At 40.5% G+C, this 20532-nt stretch overlaps 1 long non-coding RNA gene across 3 annotated transcripts in view; it reads left to right on the top strand.

The window, feature by feature from the left end:
- The first annotated feature begins 8250 nt into the window (after window positions 1-8250).
- The window catches only part of LOC309843476, an 80390-nt gene continuing 68108 nt past the window's right edge, over window positions 8251-20532 (top strand). For 2 of the 3 annotated variants that reach the window (XR_014300150.1, XR_014300152.1), the window contains exon 1: window positions 8251-8293. This is a non-coding gene — a long non-coding RNA (uncharacterized lncRNA). Of the gene's footprint in view, window positions 8294-9184; window positions 9876-20532 lie in introns of those variants that run through there. The other variant, XR_014300151.1, reaches the window with a different exon arrangement.

Genomic DNA, 20532 nt, shown 5'->3' with positions numbered 1-20532 from the left:
CATCAGCCTTCATTTGGGTTTTCCAGAGACAATCCCTAAGACAAGGAGCCTAATGAATGCAATTTACTAAGAAATGTTCTCGGAAAAAAAGAAAAAAAAAATGTAGGGAAATGGACAAATGAGATGAGCAAAGGAGAGAACCCAAGTGAGAGCCTGAGGCCAAGAAAAGTTCTTGCAGAGGATAACTGACTTAATGTGCAGGGAATTTCTGGGTTGAGGGTAGGTCACACCCAGGGTTCTCCTGACTAGGGACTGGGAAGCTTAAATATCTACGTTCACGCACCCACCACATCCATCAGTCCCCAGTTGAAGGATGTCTCTGGAGAGATATAAATGACCAAGCATTTCGGGAAAGCAGGCTCTGGCAGCCTGGGCAGCCCTCTGATGGATACACAGGTGCTGACTGTTGGGAGCAAGAGCAGGCCACGAATCAGTGCATGGAAATGGTGAAGGGTGGAGATGATGTGGAGGAAGACTTTTCCTAAACCTGAAATGTTCTTCCCTCAGGTATTGGCATAGCTTGTTCAGTCATCCCATTACCTTCTTGGAGAGAATGTCCCTGTCAACCATATTAAAATAATACATTCACTACCACCACCCTTACATCAACAAGTTTGCCTGTTCTCACTCATCGGTAAATGCCATAACATCCATATGTGTATGTTGTGTACTTATCCCTCCCACTAGAATATAGTAGTGGAAACAAGGACTTCTTTTTGTTTACTGCTATATACCCAGCAATAAGAACATGTGCTGATACATGGTATACACTGAATAAATACCTACTGGATAAATGCAGGAATGAATTAATTGATCAAGCTGGAGATTTAGGCAGGGACTAAATCAGAAGGGGACTTGTGCTCTAAGATAAAAAATTATCCTAAAAGAAAATTGATTTTAAGCAGACAGGCTGACATAATTAGATCAGTTTATTAAAGAGCTCATCCTGACTGGAAGAGAAAATATGAAATGTAAGGCAATATGCCGAAAGAAGATTGTGATAATCCTGGTGACAGATGATACAGGCTTAAACTTGGATCATGACCAGGAAGATAAAGATATATGAGCATACTTGGAGATATTTAAGAGGTGAAATTAATTATAAAACATTGGGTATTAATAAATGAGGGGAAGGAAGGTGTCAGATATGACCACAGAACAGGATAGGTAAGGGACACTGGAAGTCACCAGACTTTGCATGCAAGATCATAAAACCATTCCAGACATGGAGAGTTTAAAATTGAGACATCTAAGAGGCTGATGGACATTAATATCTGGAGTTCAGAAGAGAAATATGAGTAGATGATATAAGTTGATAAGCCATCTACATATAGACTAATTAACAGTCTTCAGGCACAGATGAAATTGCATAGGGAACAAGAGGAGAAAAAAAATAAAAGAATGTCTAATAGTGAGTCTCGAAGAATGAAAATGGTTAGTTGCTAGGCAAAGGATTGTGATCCTCCAGGAAGCTAGAGGAAGAGCAACCACATAAGTAGAATAAAAACTAAGAGATTATTGTATCATGAAAATCAAAGAGAGATTGTGTCAAGAACAAGAATGACAATTCTACTGACAGACTGAATCTGCCTGACTTTAGCAGTATGGAAATTCTAGACATCTTGCGGAGAGGTTGGTGGGGTAATGAGACTGAATATTGCTTGGAGTGGTTTGAACAGTGAGTGGACAAAAAATGAACTCAGCTACTAGAGTCTACCCTTGCTAGAGGTTTGGAATGTCTGGTTCTAAACAGAATGAAGCATGTTTAATTCTATCTTTTCCACTAGCTGCAATTAAAAACCTTAGCAGGGCACCTGGGTGGCTCAGTGGGTTAAGTCTCTGCCTTTAGCTCGGGTCATGATCTCAGAGTCCTGAGATCGAGTCCTGCTTCCCTCTCTCTCTCTGCTTGCCTCTATGCCTACTTGTGATCTCAATCTCTCTCTCTGTGTGTCAAATAAATAAATAAAACAAAACCAAAAACAAAACAAACAAACAAACAAACAAAAAAAACACATTAGCTTAAACACACATAATTCAACTATCAGGAGATTCTGAGAGGTTAATAAAATCAGTGGACCAGAAAAGGATTTTGAAAGTAAAGTCATATAAAGTATAAAGGTTATAACAAAAAATAATCAACATTGCATAGATGATTTAAACAGAAAACAGAGTGTTGTACCATAATATCTAAAACAGGCAGTATTCCCATATTTTCTTAATGCACAATGAACCAGAAAAACCTAAACAACTCTCAAGGGGAAAAGCAATCAAAAGATGCATTCCCTGAGATTAGACAAATGCTAGAATGATCATGCAACAACTTTAAATTTACTATTCTAACAAATGGAAAAATAAAAGTTCTCATGAAAAAATAACAGAAACTTTGAAAGAGGATTGAGAACTGGAGTGCTGGGACACCTGGGTGGCCCAGTGGGTTAAGACTCTGCCTTTGGTTCACGTCATGATCTCAGGGTCCTGGGATCAAGCCCCACATCAGGTTCTCTGCTCAGCAGGAAGCCTGCTTCCCCCTCTCTCTCTGCCTGCCTCTCTGCCTACTTGTGATCTCTCTCTATACATCAAATAAATAAATAAAGTCTTAAAAATTAAAAAAGAAAGAAAGAAAGAACTGGAGTGCCTGGGTGGCTCAACTGGTTAGACAAATGACTCTTGATTTCAGTTCAAGTCATGATCACAGGGTAATGGGGTCAAGCCTCACCTCAGGGTCTGCACTCAACCCAGTCTGCTTGTCCATCTCACCCTGCTTCTCCCCTCTCCCTCACTCACTCTCTGTCTCTCCCTTTCTCTTAAATAAATAAGCAAAATCTTTTTTAAAAGAAATTATAAGGTACTTTAAAAAAAAAAAAAAAACAGGGACACCTGGGTGGCTCCGTTGGTTAAGCATCCAAATCTAGGTTTTGACTCTAACCCCCATCTTGTGGGTTAGAACACTGTGTCAGACTCCATGCTCAGATGGAGCCTTCCTCAGATTCTCTCTCCCTTTCTTTCTCTACCACTTCCCCCAGCTCATGTTTGCTCTCTCCCTCTAAATTAAATAAATAAAATCTTTAAAAATAAATAAATAAATAATAATAAAATAAAATAAAATAGGACCAAGGACTAAATGGAAATTTTAAGACAAAAATTTAATATCAGATATACAAATTTCACTGGAGAGACCCAATAGTAGAACTGAGAAAACAAGAGAGCCCATAACATAAAGAGAGTGATAGGAATTATCGAATCTGGGCAACAAAGGTGGGGGGAACAAAGTATATAATAAAAAGTTAAAAAGAATCAAGGACATGTGGGACCAACCATCAAAGGTCTATTACCACAGGAGTCACAGAATGAGAGAAGAAAGAGACTGAAGCAGAAGAAAGATATTTTCTCTGCATGCCTGAAGAGTGCTTCTATTTTTTTTAAGATTATATTTATTTATTTAACAGACAGAGATCACAAGTAGTCAGAGAGGCAGGCGGTGGGGTGGGGAAAGCAGGCTCCCCACTGAGCAGAGAGCCTGATATGGGGCTCAAAACCAGGACCCTGGAATCATGACCTGAGCTGAAGGCAGAGTCTTAGCCCACTGAACCACCCAGACACCCCAGAAGACTGCCTATATTTGGTGAAAGATATAAATTGACAGATCCGAGAGGCACTGAAAACTCCAAACCAGGTAAACTTAAAGAAAACTATGCCCACACATTATAATCAAATTTCTTCTGAAAAATAAAGTTTTATGAAAAATCTCGAAAGCAGGCAAAGGAAAATGACACACCACATATCAGAGGACAAAGATTCAAATGACTGCAAGTTGTCATCAGAGACCAGGGAGTCCAAAAGAAAATGGGATCATATTTTTGAAGTGCTCAAAGACAAGACCTGTCCACCCAGAATCAAATAAAAACTGAGATTTTCTCATAGGAATAAAAGAAAAATGCAGACATTCTCAGATGGATGTAAACATCCTGACCTTGAAAGAGATGCAGAAAGGTAGCTCTTCAAGTGAAATGTAAATGATAGCCACAGAAATCACAGAATGAAATTAGAGCAATAGAAATGGTAAGCATGTGTGTAAAGAGGAGACACTATGAATCATCTCTTAAATTTATTAAAATTATGTATCCCACTGTCTGATGGAGTTTTCAACATATGTAGATGTAATACATATGACAGCCTCTTCATAAAGGGAGGCTGGTAAAGACCTATATGGTCATAAAATTTCTGTATGTTCCTTGAAATGATAAAATATTATTTATAAGTAGGATGTATAAAGCTTGGTGTCTTATTATAATGCTCAGTTTAGCCAGTAAAAAAAAAAAAAAGGACATATAAATATATATCCAAAGTCAAAATCTGAAATTGGAAATTTGAAAATATTCAACTAATTCAACAAAAGAGGAAAAATCAAACTGAATAAACAAACTGAGGGTTGCTGGGGGGAGGGTGGTTGGGAGAAGGGGGTGGGATTATGGACATTGGGGAGGGTATGTGCTTGGGTGAGTGCTGTGAAGTGTGTAAACCTGGTGATTCACAGACCTGTACCCCTGGGGATAAAAATATATGTTTATAAAAAATTAAAAATTTATAAAAAAAAAATCAAACTGAAAAATAGAAGGGACAAATGACTGCCTTAAATCCAATCATACAATAACTATATTATATGTGAGTAGTTAAAATACACCAATCAAAAGACAGACAGTTACCACAATGAGATATCACCTCACACCAGTCAGAATGGCTAAAATTAACAAGTCAGGAAATAACAGATGCTGGCGAGGATGCGGAGAAAGGGGAATCCTCCTACACTGTTGGTGGAAATGCAAGCTGGTGCAACCTCTCTGGAAAACAACATAGAGGTTTCTCAAAATGTTGAAAATAGAACTACCCTATGACCCAGCAATAGCATTACTGGGTATTTACCCTAAAGATACAAACATAGTGATCCAAAGGGGCACGTGCACCCGAATGTTTATAGCAGCAATGTCCACAATAGCCAAACTATGGAAAGAACCTAGATGTCCATCAACAGATGAATGGATCAAGAAGATGTAGTATATATACACAATGGAATACTATGCAGCCATCAAAAGAAACGAAATCTTGCCATTTGCGACAACGTGGATGGAACTAGAGCATATCATGCCTAGCGAAATAAGTCAAGCAGAGAAAGACAACTATCATATGACCTCCCTGATATGAGGAAGTGGTGATGCAACATGGGGGCTCAAGGGGGTAGGAGAAGAATAAATGAAACAAGATGGGATTGGGAGGGAGACAAACCATAAGTGACTCTTAATCTCACAAAACAAACTGAGGGTTGCGAGGGGGATTGGGAGAAGGGGGGTGGGATTATGGACATTGGGGAGGGTATGTGCTTTGGTGAGTGCTGTGAAGTGTGTAAATTGGGCGATTCACAGACCTGTACCCCTGGGGATAAAAATATATTATATGTTTATAAAAAATAAAAAATTTAAAATTTTTTTAAAAAGACTTGGATTGAATAAAACAACAACAAAAAAATCCAACTATATGCTCTCTACAGAAAACCCACTTGAAACATAATGATATAGTTTAAAAAATAATAGAATTTACAAAGATATATAATGCAAACACTAATTTTAAAAATACTGGAGTGATTATTTATAACACACAGAGCTAACTTCAAAACAAAAAAAAAATTACCGGGGATAAAAAGAAAGCCATTACATAATGATAAAAGTGTTTATTAGCTAAAATACACTACAATCCTAAATGTATACTGAGCACAAAATGCACCAAGCAAAAATTTAAAGAAGTGAAAAAAAATAGACAAATCCAAATTACACTAGGATATTTCAGTATTTCTCTCAGTAATACATAGAATAAGCACACAGAAGATCTAAGGATACAGAAGAACTAAACAGCACCATCAAGCAACCCGGTCTAATATAGATACTTAGAGAAGAATCCATCCTAGAACAGCAGAATATACTTTCTTCTTGAAGGCCCTTAGAACCTTCACCACAAATACTATAATCTGGGTGAATGCCTTTAAAGTTTTTGGAGGTTTGTGGGGTTTGTCTTGTTTTCATTTGATTCAAGGAAAATCATGTGACTACAAAGAATTTCAGTTATTTCCAAATACCTTAACTGGAGCCAGTTAATCCATTCAAGTGTTGAAAAGACCAAAGTAGGGGCACCTGGATGGCTCAGTGGGTTAAGCCTCTGCCTTTGGCTCAGGTCATGATCTCAGGTCCTGGGATCGAGCCCCACATCAGGCTCTCTGCTCAGCAGGGAGCCTGCTTCCCCTGCTTCTCTGCCTGCCTCTCTGCCTACTTGTGATCTCTCTCTGTCATATAAATAAAGAAAATCTTTAAAAAAAAAAAAAAAGAAAAAGACCAAAGTAAGTTTATTAGAATATTAAAAATGACTGATGTGTATAGCACTAGTATATGTAACTAGTGAAACCAGTCCAACTAACTGACCAGCCCCATGGCTATACCTGGACATATCAGTTGGTCTATGACATGGCAGTTCTTCTTCGTTCTGTTCTTCCTATGTCATACCCTGTCATTTACCTCTCCTCTCTTAGATCTGTTGCATGATCCTGCTACCTATTTGATCAGACTACACCTGCTTCTATAAATTCTGCCTATCCTGCTCTCACCCTGTCCTGGACTCCACACGAATCCAGTCTTTGTAACTTGGCAAACACTGCCTGTTGGCCCTGAATTCCATAAAAAAGATAGTCATTCTGAGAAATTAAGAGAGGCAAAGGAAAAAAAAAATCTGTGTAGCCCCAGTGCTAAATAAAACATAGCATCACTATCTGGGGACATGCTAGACTTGGGGCGGTGAGATGTTCAGACTCGTGTGTTACAGTCTTTGCTTCAGTCAGTGTATCTAATAATAACTCAAAGTTCTGCCTTCCCGTGCAGCAACATCAGTTAAATAATGAACTATCGATAACAGCACAAAATGTCATCAGGTTAACAGACACTTCTGCCATTTTCTCCTGCACGTGCAAAATAAATCCATTTGGTATTGATCTCCACAGCTAAGTTTCAGCCTTAATGTAATTCTTACCATCAAAGCAGAGTAAACAGATAGTTCCTGGAAGGAACTAAACATGTTATTTTTTACTCATCAGATGAGTTCCTTATAGATTACGAGGCAACCTGGTCCATTGGGTGTTTCATTACAAAAGGTACCAGCTTGGAGGCTTACCATGGCCTCCTGGAGCTGAGCTCCGAATAGGGACCAAATAGCAATGACAGTTTAAGAAACTCGAAGGGAGGAAAAAAGTTGTACATGAGACACCATCTAGGTTCTGGAAGATTTCTGATTCATGCTCCCTGCCGCTACATAAAGATAGCAAGAAGAAAAGATTCCTCACCCCAGAGTTCTGGCATTTGACCCTGGTGTTCGGGCCAGATATCATTTTATGTGGCAATCTCCCCATATGGACACATGGAGGCAAGCCCACGGAACACAATGGCCTGTACCAGGGTAATTTCCCAATGCTGGAGCTTGAGAAGATATGGGGATCAGTTCCATGTACATGTATGTGCCATTGGCTTCACTTGTCTCTGAGTCACTTATATGCTATACCTTCTGCCAGAAAGAGTACTAGATTCAATACACCCTCCTCTGGACTTCAATAAGAGGGGCTGTTTTCTGGCCTTACGCTGACAACAGTGGTTCTCAAATAGTTCCCAAACTAGCAGCATCAACGTTACCTAGGGACTTTATAGAAACACAAATTCTTGAACCACCACCCCAACCTACTGAATCAGAAACTCAACAAGGTGGAACCCAGGTTTCTGCTTTAAACCCTCTAGATGATTCTATTTCATCTTAAAGTTTGAGAACCACTTCTTTCAGGGGACTGGTCTGGTCCCCATTTAACAATGGCCCTCTTCACAGAATGGGAGTCCTGGATGCCATATTTTCTCCTTCTAGACCTCACTCTTAGTACCTCTAACCAGAATTTTCTATCTATGTGCCCTCAAGCATGCTTCCAGGGTCTGTCTTTCTGGGTCTGTCCTGAGGGTTGGCCCTGCCACAAGTGTGCACATTCATAAGTCTGAGAGTTGGTCAAGAGGGAGCTGGTTAGGGAGGGATCATGTGGATAAGGCTGGTCACCCACACTTGTGCACACAAGGCCCTACATGGGCTGGCAGATCTGAGGTCATAGAGCAAAAAGAGCTTGCCTGTGACCAGGGAGGGGCCAGGGACAGCTGTCCCTATGCTGCTGCATTGTGACATGGAATTCAGAGTGTCTTTTGAATCTTGTCTTCCAGCTGTTGTGAAAGTATGTTTTTCAGTGTAAGAAAGATAAAACTTAGTTGATTAATAGTTTGTTAGTTTAATTTAAAATTTCAAAGAAGCCTGTGATATGTATTTATGCACTTTTTCAAGACCCTGCAAATGTGAAGGGAGACCTATGTGTTCTATTTGCTTATCTTCTGCTGAACTTTGAGGTCTCTGCTTCAATATCTTTTCTTTGCAGAGCCTTTCTTGATCCCCTAATTTTGCTTTTAGTGGATACCTCTGATTTGTGCTTTCATATTTCCTGTAACTCCTTGTCCTATAACATTTTTTACTATCAATTCTTAATTATATGTCTGTTTCTCCCATAAACTATGAGGTCCCAGAAAGTATGTGTTCTATATCCAGTATATAGCATAGCATAGTGTCTGGCATACAGTATACCCAATAAATAATGAAGAAATGAATTATAATAAGAAAAAGAATAGCAAACCTATATAGCTCTCACTAGATGACTGGTAGTGTTCCAAGAATTTTTTTGCACATTAATTCATTTCATCCTCATGATAACCCTATATGACAGATATTACCATTACTGCCATGTGAAAAATAAAGCTAAGTCCAGAGAGACTAAGGAACTTCCCATAGTCAGACAAGTGGCAGGATGAAGATTCAAGTCTGAGAAGATTGGATTTTCTAGAGTCTACACATGTGAATGAAGGAGTGAGTGAATGAAAAAAAATAGGAGAAGCCAAGAATTAAGAGAAGCCATTGTTAGGGTCCGTGATCAAAGGAATGAGACTGACACAGAGCGAAAATCAAACCTTTATTTCCACCAAGCATCGAAAATCAAACTGACTGGTAGGGGCCATCGCTTACGAAGAGACGAGGACAACGATGACCCCGACGACAACGATGACCCCGACAAGGCCGCTCCCAAGAAGGCCGCTCCGGACGAGGCTGCTCTGGACGAGGCTGCTCTGGAGGAGGCTGCTCCACAGACGAGGCGGCTCCCCGGACAGGGCGCTGCCCGGAATGAGGCTGCTCCAGCGAGGCCACTCCCAGGACGGGGCCGCTCCCAAGAAGAGGCCACTCTGGACAAGGCCGCTTGCTGACGAGGCGGCGCCCCGGAATGACGCCGCTCTGGCGAGGCGGCTCCAGCGAGGCCACTCATGGACAGGGCCACCCGAGGCCTCTCCAGACGAGGCCGCATGCCGAGGGGGCCGCGGCCCAGGGCAGCGCAGCGAGGCTGCTCACAGCGGGGCCGGGGCCTGAGGCAGCGGGTACACGGCTCCGTAGTGGAGAGGCCGCTGGGGTGGCAAGGCTGCTGGCGGCCAGGCTGTTTGCCACCACGCCACTGCCAATGACTACGACCACCAGGAGGACCACGACGCTCGGGAGGACTACCCTAAGGGCTATCCCAACAGCTATTCTAACGGCTATTCTAACTCCTCCCACTACTCCCCCCACCCCAGCCTCACAGACTAACCTTTATAGAGGTGGTTGAGCCTGGCCCACACACAGGTGGCCAATGAGATTTCAACTCACCACAGTAAATATATGTGCGCCCCACTGATTGGATGTCTCCATCCGGCCTGACCCGCCCCTATATCCGGGGTTTGCAAGTTAGTACCTCTGGGAGGGGCAGGCCCTTGCAGCCATAGCCTAAGGAATGCTGAGCTTAAAAAAACAGACAAGCCACATTTATCATCAAAAGCAGGAAATAGATCCAAAATGTTATAGAGTTTGGAAAGAGAGTTAGCCAGAAAAGAGCTAAAAGGCTCAAGGCCACATGTGAAATAAGGTCTTGAAGCTTATGGTTGTTTTCATTGACTTTCAGTCACATTGTAATAGGCTGGCCCAGCGGAGAAACAAGAAACAGGGCAAGACATTTAAATAGTCCATGTGGCCTAAGGCCCCACATTCAAGTTGTTGTTGTTTTTTTTTTTTTTTTTTTTTTTTTAATATAATTTTTTATTTTTTATAAACATATATTTTTATCCCCAGGGGTACAGGTCTGTGAATCACCAGGTTTACACACTTCACAGCACTCACCAAAACACATACCCTCCCCAATGTCCATAATCCCACCCCCTTCTCCCAAACCCCCTCCCCCCAGCAACCCTCAGTTTGTTTTGTGAGATTAAGAGTCACTTATGGTTTGTCTCCCTCCCAATCCCATCTTGTTTCATTGATTCTTCTACCCACTTAAGCCCCCATGTTGCATCACCACTTCCTCATATCAGGGAGATCATATGATAGTTGTCTTTCTCTGCTTGACTTATTTCGCTAAGCATGATACGCTCTAGTTCCATCCATGTTGTCGCAAATGGCAAGATTTCATTTCTTTTGATGGCTGCATAGTATTCCATTGTGTATATATACCACATCTTCTTGATCCATTCATCTGTTGATGGACATCTAGGTTCTTTCCATAGTTTGGCTATTGTGGACATTGCTGCTATAAACATTCGAGTACACGTGCCCCTTTGGATCACTACGTTTGTATCTTTAGGGTAAATACCCAATAGTGCAATTGCTGGGTCATAGGGCAGTTCTATTTTCAACATTTTGAGGAACCTCCATGCTGTTTTCCAGAGAGGTTGCACCAGCTTGCATTCCCACCAACAGTGTAGGAGGGTTCCCCTTTCTCCGCATCCTCGCCAGCATCTGTCATTTCCTGACTTGTTGATTTTAGCCATTCTGACTGGTGTGAGGTGATATCTCATTGTGGTTTTGATTTGTATTTCCCTGATGCCGAGTGATATGGAGCACTTTTTCATGTGTCTGTTGGCCATCTGGATGTCTTCTTTGCAGAAATGTCTGTTCATGTCCTCTGCCCATTTCTTGATTGGATTATTTGTTCTTTGGGTGTTGAGTTTGCTAAGTTCTTTATAGATTCTGGACACTAGTCCTTTATCTGATATGTCGTTTGCAAATATCTTCTCCCATTCTGTCAGTTGTCTTTTGATTTTGTTAACTGTTTCCTTTGCTGTGCAAAAGCTTTTGATCTTGATGAAATCCCAATAGTTCATTTTTGCCCTTGCTTCCCTTGCCTTTTGCGTTGTTCCTAGGAAGATGTTGCTGCGGCTGAGGTCGAAGAGGTTGCTGCCTGTGTTCTCCTCAAGGATTTTGATGGATTCCTTTCGCACATTGAGGTCCTTCATCCATTTTGAGTCTATTTTTGTGTGTGGTGTAAGGAAATGGTCCAATTTCATTTTTCTGCATGTGGCTGTCCAATTTTCCCAGCACCATTTATTGAAGAGGCTGTCTTTTTTCCATTGGACATTTTTTCCTGCTTTGTCGAAGATGAGTTGACCATAGATTTGAGGGTCTATTTCTGGGCTCTCTATTCTGTTCCATTGATCTATGGGTCTGTTTTTGTGCCAGTACCATGCTGTCTTGATGATGACAGCTTTGTAATAGAGCTTGAAGTCCGGGATTGTGATGCCACCAACGTTGGCTTTCTTTTTCAATATCCCTTTAGCTATTCGAGGTCTTTTCTGGTTCCATATAAATTTTAGAATTATTTGTTCCATTTCTTTGAAAAAGATGGATGGTACTTTGATAGGAATTGCATTAAATGTGTAGATTGCTTTAGGTAACATAGACATTTTCACAATATTTATTCTTCCAATCCAGGAGCATGGAACATTTTTCCATTTCTTTGTGTCTTCCTCAATTTCTTTCATGAGTACTTTATAGTTTTCTGAGTATAGATTCTGTGTCTCTTTGGTTAGGTTTATTCCTAGGTATCTTATGGTTTTGGGTGCAATTGTAAATGGGATTGACTCCTTAATTTCCCTTTCTTCTGTCTTGCTGTTGGTGTAGAGAAATGCAACTGATTTCTGTGCATTGATTTTATATCCTGACACTTTACTGAATTCCTGTATAAGTTCTAGCAGTTTTGGAGTGGAGTCTTTTGGGTTTTCCACATATAGTATCATATCATCTGCGAAGAGTGATAATTTGACTTCTTCTTTGCCGATTTGGATGCCTTTAATTTCCTTTTGTTGTCTGATTGCTGAGGCTAGGACCTCTAGTACTATGTTGAATAGCAGTGGTGATAATGGACATCCCTGCCGTGTTCCTGACCTTAGCGGAAAAGCTTTCAGTTTTTCTCCATTGAGAATGATATTTGCAGTGGGTTTTTCATAGATGGCTTTGATGATATTGAGGTATGTGCCCTCTATCCCTACACTTTGAAGAGTTTTGATCAGGAAGGGATGCTGTACTTTGTCAAATGCTTTTTCAGCATCTATTGAGAGTATCATATGGTTCTTGTTCTTACTTTTATTGATGTGTTGTATCACATTGACTGATTTGCGGATGTTGAACCAACCTTGCAGCCCTGGAATAAATCCCACTTGGTCGTGGTGAATAATCTTTTTAATGTACTGTTGAATCCTATTGGCTAGTATTTTGTTGAGTATTTTCGCATCTGTGTTCATCAAGGATATCGGTCTATAGCTCTCTTTTTTGGTGGGATCCTTGCCTGGTTTTGGGATCAAGGTGATGCTGGCCTCATAAAATGAGTTTGGAAGTTTTCCTTCCATTTCTATTTTTTGGAACAGTTTCAGGAGAATAGGAATTAGTTCTTCTTTAAATGTTTGGTAGAATTCCCCCGGGAAGCCGTCTGGCCCTGGGCTTTTTTTTGTTTGGAGATTTTTAATGACTGTTTCAATCTCCTTACTGGTTATGGGTCTGTTCAGGCTTTCTATTTCTTCCTGGTTCAGTTGTGGTAGTTTATATGTTTCTAGAAATGCATCCATTTCTTCCAGATTGTCAAATTTATTGCCGTAGAGTTGCTCATAGTATGTTCTGATAATTGTTTGTATTTCTTTGGTGTTAGTTGTGATCTCTCCTCTTTCATTCATGATTTTATTTATTTGGGTCCTTTCTCTTTTCTTTTTGATAAGTCGGGCCAGGGGTTTATCAATTTTATTAATTCTTTCAAAGAACCAGCTCCTACTTTCGTTGATTTGTTCTATTGTTTTTTTGGTTTCTATTTCATTGATTTCTGCTCTGATCTTTATGATTTCTCTTCTCCTGCTAGGCTTAGGGTTTCTTTCTTGTTCTTTTTCCAGCTCCTTTAGGTGTAGGGTTAGATTGTGTATCTGAGACCCTTCTTGTTTCTTGAGAAAGGCTTGTACCGCTATATATTTTCCTCTCAGGACTGCCTTTGTTGTGTCCCACAGATTTTGAACCGTTGTATTTTCATTATCATTTGTTTCCATGATTTTTTTCAATTCTTCTTTAATTTCCCGGTTGACCCATTCATTCTTTAGAAGGATGCTGTTTAGTCTCCATGTATTTTGGTTCTTTTCAAACTTCCTTTTGTGGTTGAGTTCTAGCTTTAGAGCATTGTGGTCTGAAAATATGCAGGGAATGATCCCAATCTTTTGATACCAGTTGAGTCCTGATTTAGGACCGAGGATGTGATCTATTCTGGAGAATGTTCCATGTGCACTAGAGAAGAATGTGTATTCTGTTGCTTTGGGATGAAATGTTCTGAATATATCTGTGATGTCCATCTGGTCCAGTGTGTCGTTTAAGGCCTTTATTTCCTTGCTGATCTTTTGCTTGGATGATCTGTCCATTTCAGTGAGGGGAGTGTTAAAGTCCCCTACTATTATTGTATTATTGTTGATGTGTTTCTTTGATTTTGTTATTAATTGGTTTATATAGTTGGCTGCTCCCACGTTGGGGGCATAGATATTTAAAATTGTTAAATCTTCTTGTTGGACAGACCCTTTGAGTATGATATAGTGTCCTTCCTCATCTCTTATTATAGTCTTTGGCTTAAAATCTAATTGATCTGATATAAGGATTGCCACTCCTGCTTTCTTCTGATGTCCATTAGCATGGTAAATTCTTTTCCACCCCCTCACTTTAAATCTGGAGGTGTCTTCGGGCTTAAAATGTGTTTCTTGGAGGCAACATATAGATGGGTTTTGTTTTTTTATCCATTCTGATACCCTGTGTCTTTTGACAGGGGCATTTAGCCCATTAACATTCAGGGTAACTATTGAGAGATATGAATTTAGGGCCATTGTATTGCCTGTAAGGTGGCTGTTACTGTATATGGTCTCTGTTCCTTTCTGATCTACCACTTGTAGGATCTCTCTTTGTTTAGAGGACCCCTTTCAAGATTTCCTGTAGAGCTGGTTTGGTGTTTGCAAATTCTTTCAGTTGTTGTTTGTCCTGGAAGCTTTTAATCTCTCCTTCTATTTTCAATGATAGCCTAGCTGGATATAGTATTCTGGGCTGCATGTTTTTCTCATTTAGTGCTCTGAAAATATCATGCCAGCTCTTTCTGGCCTGCCAGGTCTCTGTGGATAAGTCAGCTGCCAATCTAATATTTTTACCATTGTATGTTACAGACTTCTTTTCCCGGGCTGCTTTCAGGATTTTCTCTTTGTCACTGAGACTTGTAAATTTTACTATTAGGTGACGGGGTGTGGGCCTATTCTTATTGATTTTGAGGGGCGTTCTCTGAACCTCCTGAATTTTGATGCTTGTTCCCTTTGCCATATTGGGGAAATTCTCCCCAATAATTCTCTCTAGTATACCTTCTGCTCCCCTCTCTCTTTCTTCTTCTTCTGGAATCCCAATTATTCTAATGTTGTTTCGTCTTATGGTGTCACTTATCTCTCGAATTCTCCCCTCGTGGTCCAGTAGCTGTTTGTCCCTCTTTTGCTCAGCTTCTTTATTCTCTGTCATTTGGTCTTCTATATCACTAATTCTTTCTTCTGCCTCATTTATCCTAGCAGTGAGAGCCTCCATTTTTGATTGCACCTCATTAATAGCTTTTTTGATTTCAACTTGGTTAGATTTTAGTTCTTTTATTTCTCCAGAAAGGGCTTTTATATCTCTCGAGAGGGTTTCTCTAATATCTTCCATGCCTTTTTCGATCCCGGCTAGAACCTTGAGAATTGTCATTCTGAACTCTAGGTCTGACATATTACCAATGTCTGTATTGATTAGGTCCCTAGCCTTCGGTACTGCCTCTTGTTCTTTTTTTTGTGTTGAATTTTTCCGTCTTGTCATTTTGTCCAGATAAGAGTATATGAAGGGGCAAGTAAAATACTAAAAGGGTGGCAACAACCCCAGGAAAATATGCTTTAACCAAATTAGAAGAGATCCAAAATCGTGAGGGGGTAAAATGGGGATAAAAAGTGGTTCAAAAAGGAAACAATAAAAAAAAAAGAAAAAAGAGAAAAAAAAAGAATTTTTTAAAAAAAGAAAACACCTAAGAAAAATATAAAAAAGAAAAAAAATATATGTATTAGATAAACTAGTAAAAAATCGTTAAAAAAGAAAAAAGTAACAGTTAAAAAAAAAATTTTTACCTGAAGGCAAAAAAAAAAAAAAAAAAAAAAAAAAAGAAAGAAAAAGAAAAAGAAAAAAATTAAATTAAATTAACCGCAAGACTAAAAAAAATCACAGGGAAAAAGCCATGAGTCCGTGCTTTGCTTTCTCCTCCTCTAGAATTCTGCTGCTCTCCTTGGTATTGAAACCGCACTCTTCGGTAGGTGAACTTGGTCTCGGCTGGATTTCTTGTTGATCTTCTGGGGGAGGGGCCTGTTGTAGTGATTCTCAAGTGTCTTTGCCCCAGGCGGAATTGCACCGCTTTTACCCGGGGCCGGGGTGAGTAATCTGCTCGGGTTTGCTTTCAGGAGCTTTTGTTCCCTGAGCGCTTTCCGTAGAGTTCCGGAGGACGGGAATACAAATGGCGGCCTCCTGGTCTCCGGCCCGGAGGAGCCGAGAGCCCAGGGCCGCACTCCTCAGTGCGCGCCTAGAGAACCGCGCTCAGTTACTCCCGTCTGCCTGACCTCCGGCCGCGCTCCGAGCTCACCGAGCCTGCGACCGGTTCAAGGTCACCCCGAGCTGCGAGCTTACTGTCGGCTCTGTCTCTAGCCGGCTTTCCCGTTCCAATACCCGCAAGCTCTGCGACACTCAGACACCCCCGATCCTTCTGTGACCCTGCGGGACCTGAGGCCACGCTGACCCCGTGTGGGTTTTGCCCCGGGTAGCCTCTGGAGCGATGTCCCTCAGCAGAACAGACTTTTAAAAGTCCTGATTTTGTGCGCGGTTGCTCAGCCGCTTGCCGGGAGCCGGCCCCTCCCCCCAGGGTCTATCTTCCCGTCGCTTTGGATTCACTTCTCCGCCAGTCCTACCTTTCAGAAAGTGGTTGTTTTTCTGTTTCCAGAATTCCTGTTCTTCTTCTCTTTGATCTGCTGATGGATTTGCAGGTGTTTGCAATCTTTAGATAAGCTATCTAGCTGATCTCCGGCTAGCTGAAGTAGTCTCGGCCTGCTACTTCTCCGCCATCTTGACTCCTCCCCCTGTTGTTGTTTTTTTTTAAGATTTTTATTTATTTATTCGACAGAGAGAGATCACAAGTAGGCAGAGAGGCAGAGAGAGAGAGGAGGAAGCAGGTTCCCCACTGAGCAGAGAGCCCGATGCGGGACTCGATCCCAGGACCCTGAGATCATGACCTGAGCCGAAGGCAGCGGCTTAACCCACTGAGCCACCCAGGCTCCCCACATCCAGGTTTTTAAATGGAGTTCTAGGACCATCCGAAGTGAAGAATGTCCACCTTCACTTCCTATTCATACTTGAGGGATGGAGATGATCTGTCAACAAAATGATCTCTAATTAATGTAATGTTATAACCAAAGCACCAGGAGAAACCAGTATAAGACAGGGAGTAAAAAACGTGCAGTGTGACTTTTAATTCTGTCACTCTCAGAAGGCACAGACTTTTCCTGGAGACCCAAAGCATCAGAGACCACGCTGCATAGTGATTAAAGGGCAGACACCAGAGTCAGACAGCTCAGATTAGAATCCTGCCTCAAACCTTTAGCAGCCACCAGGTGGCCTTGGGGACATGACAAATCCTCAAAGCTTCAGTTTGCCCTTTTCAGTCCAGTGTGGATGACACCACCTACCTCTTGGGTGGAGTGGTTGTGTAGATGAAATTGGAAAATCCATGCATTCAGCAAATATTTAATGAGCATCAGTGATGTTCCAAGGACTCTTTCATTCTCTGGATAGTGGATCACAAGGAAGGCATGGCCTACTCCACTGAGCCTGGTACACAGTGAACCCACCAATTCTGAAACTGAAAGAGACCTCTTTGAGAGATCTATCCTGCTTTTCTCTAACTATCCCACATCACATTAGAGGGTTCCTTGGGAAAGCAAAGAGGAACACAGGGGAAGGAGGATGGAGATCTGCCCAAGTAAGAGCAAGAACGTATCTGCCAGAGCAGCCCCATGTGGCTTCACCTTGAAGAAGACCCAAAATCACGAAGGGAGAGCCAAAGCCTCAGTCATGCAAAGAGCTTGCATCAGAGCTTACATCAGGGCCGGAAGAGAAGTTGAGTGTGGAAATGAGCATAAACAGTCTGGTCACTGGTAAGGCGAAACAAGCCTAAGGATTTACAGTCAAGGCTATTGACATTTTTTAGAGTATGCTCAGCAATAATGATGGTAGATTAAAGGAAACCCCACTGAAAAATTTGCTCTAAACACCTTGCAGCCAGAGACCTGTCTTACTTTTATAATGCTACCAAATACAAAAAGGCATCATTAAAGTAAGAATGACAATCATAATAAACCTAATGACAATTACCCTTCATTGGGTATTTAGAGCATGCTAAACCCCATACAAAAATACTCCACAAATCTCTTCACCACAATCTATTAGTGTATATTTATTTTCACATTTACTTATTTCATTACAAAAGTGGAAATTGAACCTTATACATTCGAAGTAACTCACTCAGAGTCACTTAGCTAATTGACAGTAAAGACAAGATTCAAACTCAGGTCCACGGTCCAATGCAACACTGCACCTCTAAGGAGGATAGGTGAGCCAGTGTTGAATAATAACCAACTGAACCTCTCTAAATCTTAGTTTATTCATGTATAAAGTGGATCTAAGTTAAATTTATCTCATGAAGTTACTCTGAATATTCAATAAGCAAATTCATATATAGCATTTATTACAGTGATGCACAATGAGTACTAAAAATAATACCTATTACTCTCGTTAGGCATATCATTCTGGATCCCAAGTGTTTGCCGTTTAAATGAATATATACATATTTGTTATAAAATGCTGACACTAGCTTGATTCAGATAATAAAAAGACAATAAAAATGAATTACATTTCTATAACAATGGTAGCGGCTCTCACACTATGTTTTTACCTTGAAGAAAATTAATTAAATTTAATTTAATCATGGAAGAAACCACTGCTCAAAACTAACAACATGTTTAAATGCATCAGTTTTATATCTCTGTGTATGAATTAGCTTCTTGATAAATATAGAAGCTAACCCAAACTTGTCTAGTACTTGATACTTTTTGAAAGTAGTTCTTAAGCATCATTGTATTTGAACTTGGCACAACCCTGGGAGTACTATCTTGTTTTCAAAAAGAGAGCCCTCTGCAGCTCATTGCAGATAGTATGTCAAATTGATAGATAATCTGAGATTAACTCCAGATTTGTCAGATCCTCTTCAAACCAAACCGCAGCTCTGAAATTGAAAAGGACATTGAATATTTTTGAGAGTGTTTTTGTTTTGTTGTTTGTTTTTCTTTGTTTTCTTTTGTTTTATTTTATTTTTTAAAGATTTTATTTATTTATTTGAGAGAGTGAGAGAGAACAAGCAGGGGGAACAGCAGATGGAGAGGGAGAAGCAGGCTTCCCGCTGAGCAGGGAGTCCGATGTTGGACTCAATCCCAGGACCGGGCGATCATGGCTGGAGCCAAAGGCAGATGCTTAACTGACTGATCTACCCAGGTTCCCCATGCTTGCTTGTTTTTTAAGTAAGCTCCATGTCCAATGGTGAGCTTGAAATAATGACCCTGATATCAAGACCTGAGATCAACAGATCCTCAAAGACCTGAGCCATCCAGGCACCCTGGAAAGAACATCACTGTCTTAATTGCCACCGATAAGGACAAGAAAATGGCATGATTAAATTCTTCTTGCTGTACAAGAATTAAAGGTGATTAAAATTATCCAGGGCAATTCAGTTAGACATGTTTTAAATTACTAAGAGTACCCTTGGCCCCCACCCCTGACTTGTGGTTTGTACTTCTCATGGAGGAAGATGTCCAAACTTTGCCCACGCAGAGCCAGAAAGAACAGGCTGGAAAGCAAGAGATTCAATAATTTTGGATCCAATGCTACCTGTCACAGCCAGGGACAGTTTCCTTTTCTGTGAAAGACAAATAAACTCAGACATTTTTAAATAATAGTGACAACTCCTACTGGTTTCTATCTATTTTTGCATAGCACTTATCAGTGGTAAACATACAGGCACTCAGCTTGGTCGGACTAAAATTAAACCTCACACTGATGAATGCTCTCAAGGCACTCAGTAGGAATGAAGGTGATGAAATCATGAGAAAGCAGATAATTAATAAAAGTTCATACTTTCCATATTTCGAGAGAAGTCCTACTTGCCTTCCAAATAACAATAGTTGGCTAAAAAATGTGTTAACCTCAATTATTATAATCATATTATAATTGTGTCAGCATGCTGATTTATTATGAGCACAAGGACTGAAACAGAGAAAAATCCAATTGAAAAATTATTCTTTTTAAGAATTCAATTCAACCAAAATAATTTCTTCAGACTATTATCACAATTATATTTTATTAGCAGTAACAAAAAAGAGAAATTCCACAATCCTAAAACCAAGCAATTTCCATTTTTGCATATTCTTGTCTGGTCCTATCCTTCAGTGTTTATAATTGAGGCACTGAAAAAATGTCCACTTCTGCCTTTTTAACTTATCTCTAGGGAACAAGGGCTTTCATATTGCTTTGCTTTTGCAAACACTTCTCTCTCTGTACAGAACATCTCTTCCTTTGTTCATCTGTCATGGCCCTCTTGCTCCTTCAATTTAACTGTCTTTGTGACACATGCCTGGAATCCCCATAAAAGGGCTGGAATCCTTCTTTGGAATTCCCATGGGTGTGTGTGTGTGTGTGTGTGTGTGTGTAAATAAAATATTTCTGGTATCTAGAGATCACAAGGGCTTCCATGTTTTGTCTGGACCAACCATACCAATTCTGTACTGCAAAGCCTGTTGGAAGGGTTTCTTCCCTTCTTGTTTCCATTACTATCAGATTCCATGACTTAAGTTTCTTCAAATGCTGCCTTTTGATCACTGTTATTTTTATTATGTGATTCACATCTGTGCTTGTTGCCCCAAATATCTTGTGCTTATCCCCAGGTGCCAGATAGGGAACACATGT

The sequence above is a fragment of the Mustela nivalis genome, assembly GCF_964662115.1.
Source record: "Mustela nivalis genome assembly, chromosome: 11".
Lineage (NCBI taxonomy): Eukaryota > Metazoa > Chordata > Mammalia > Carnivora > Mustelidae > Mustela > Mustela nivalis.
Note: the sequence above shows the minus strand (reverse complement) of the source record. Positions and strands in the feature narration are given on the sequence as shown.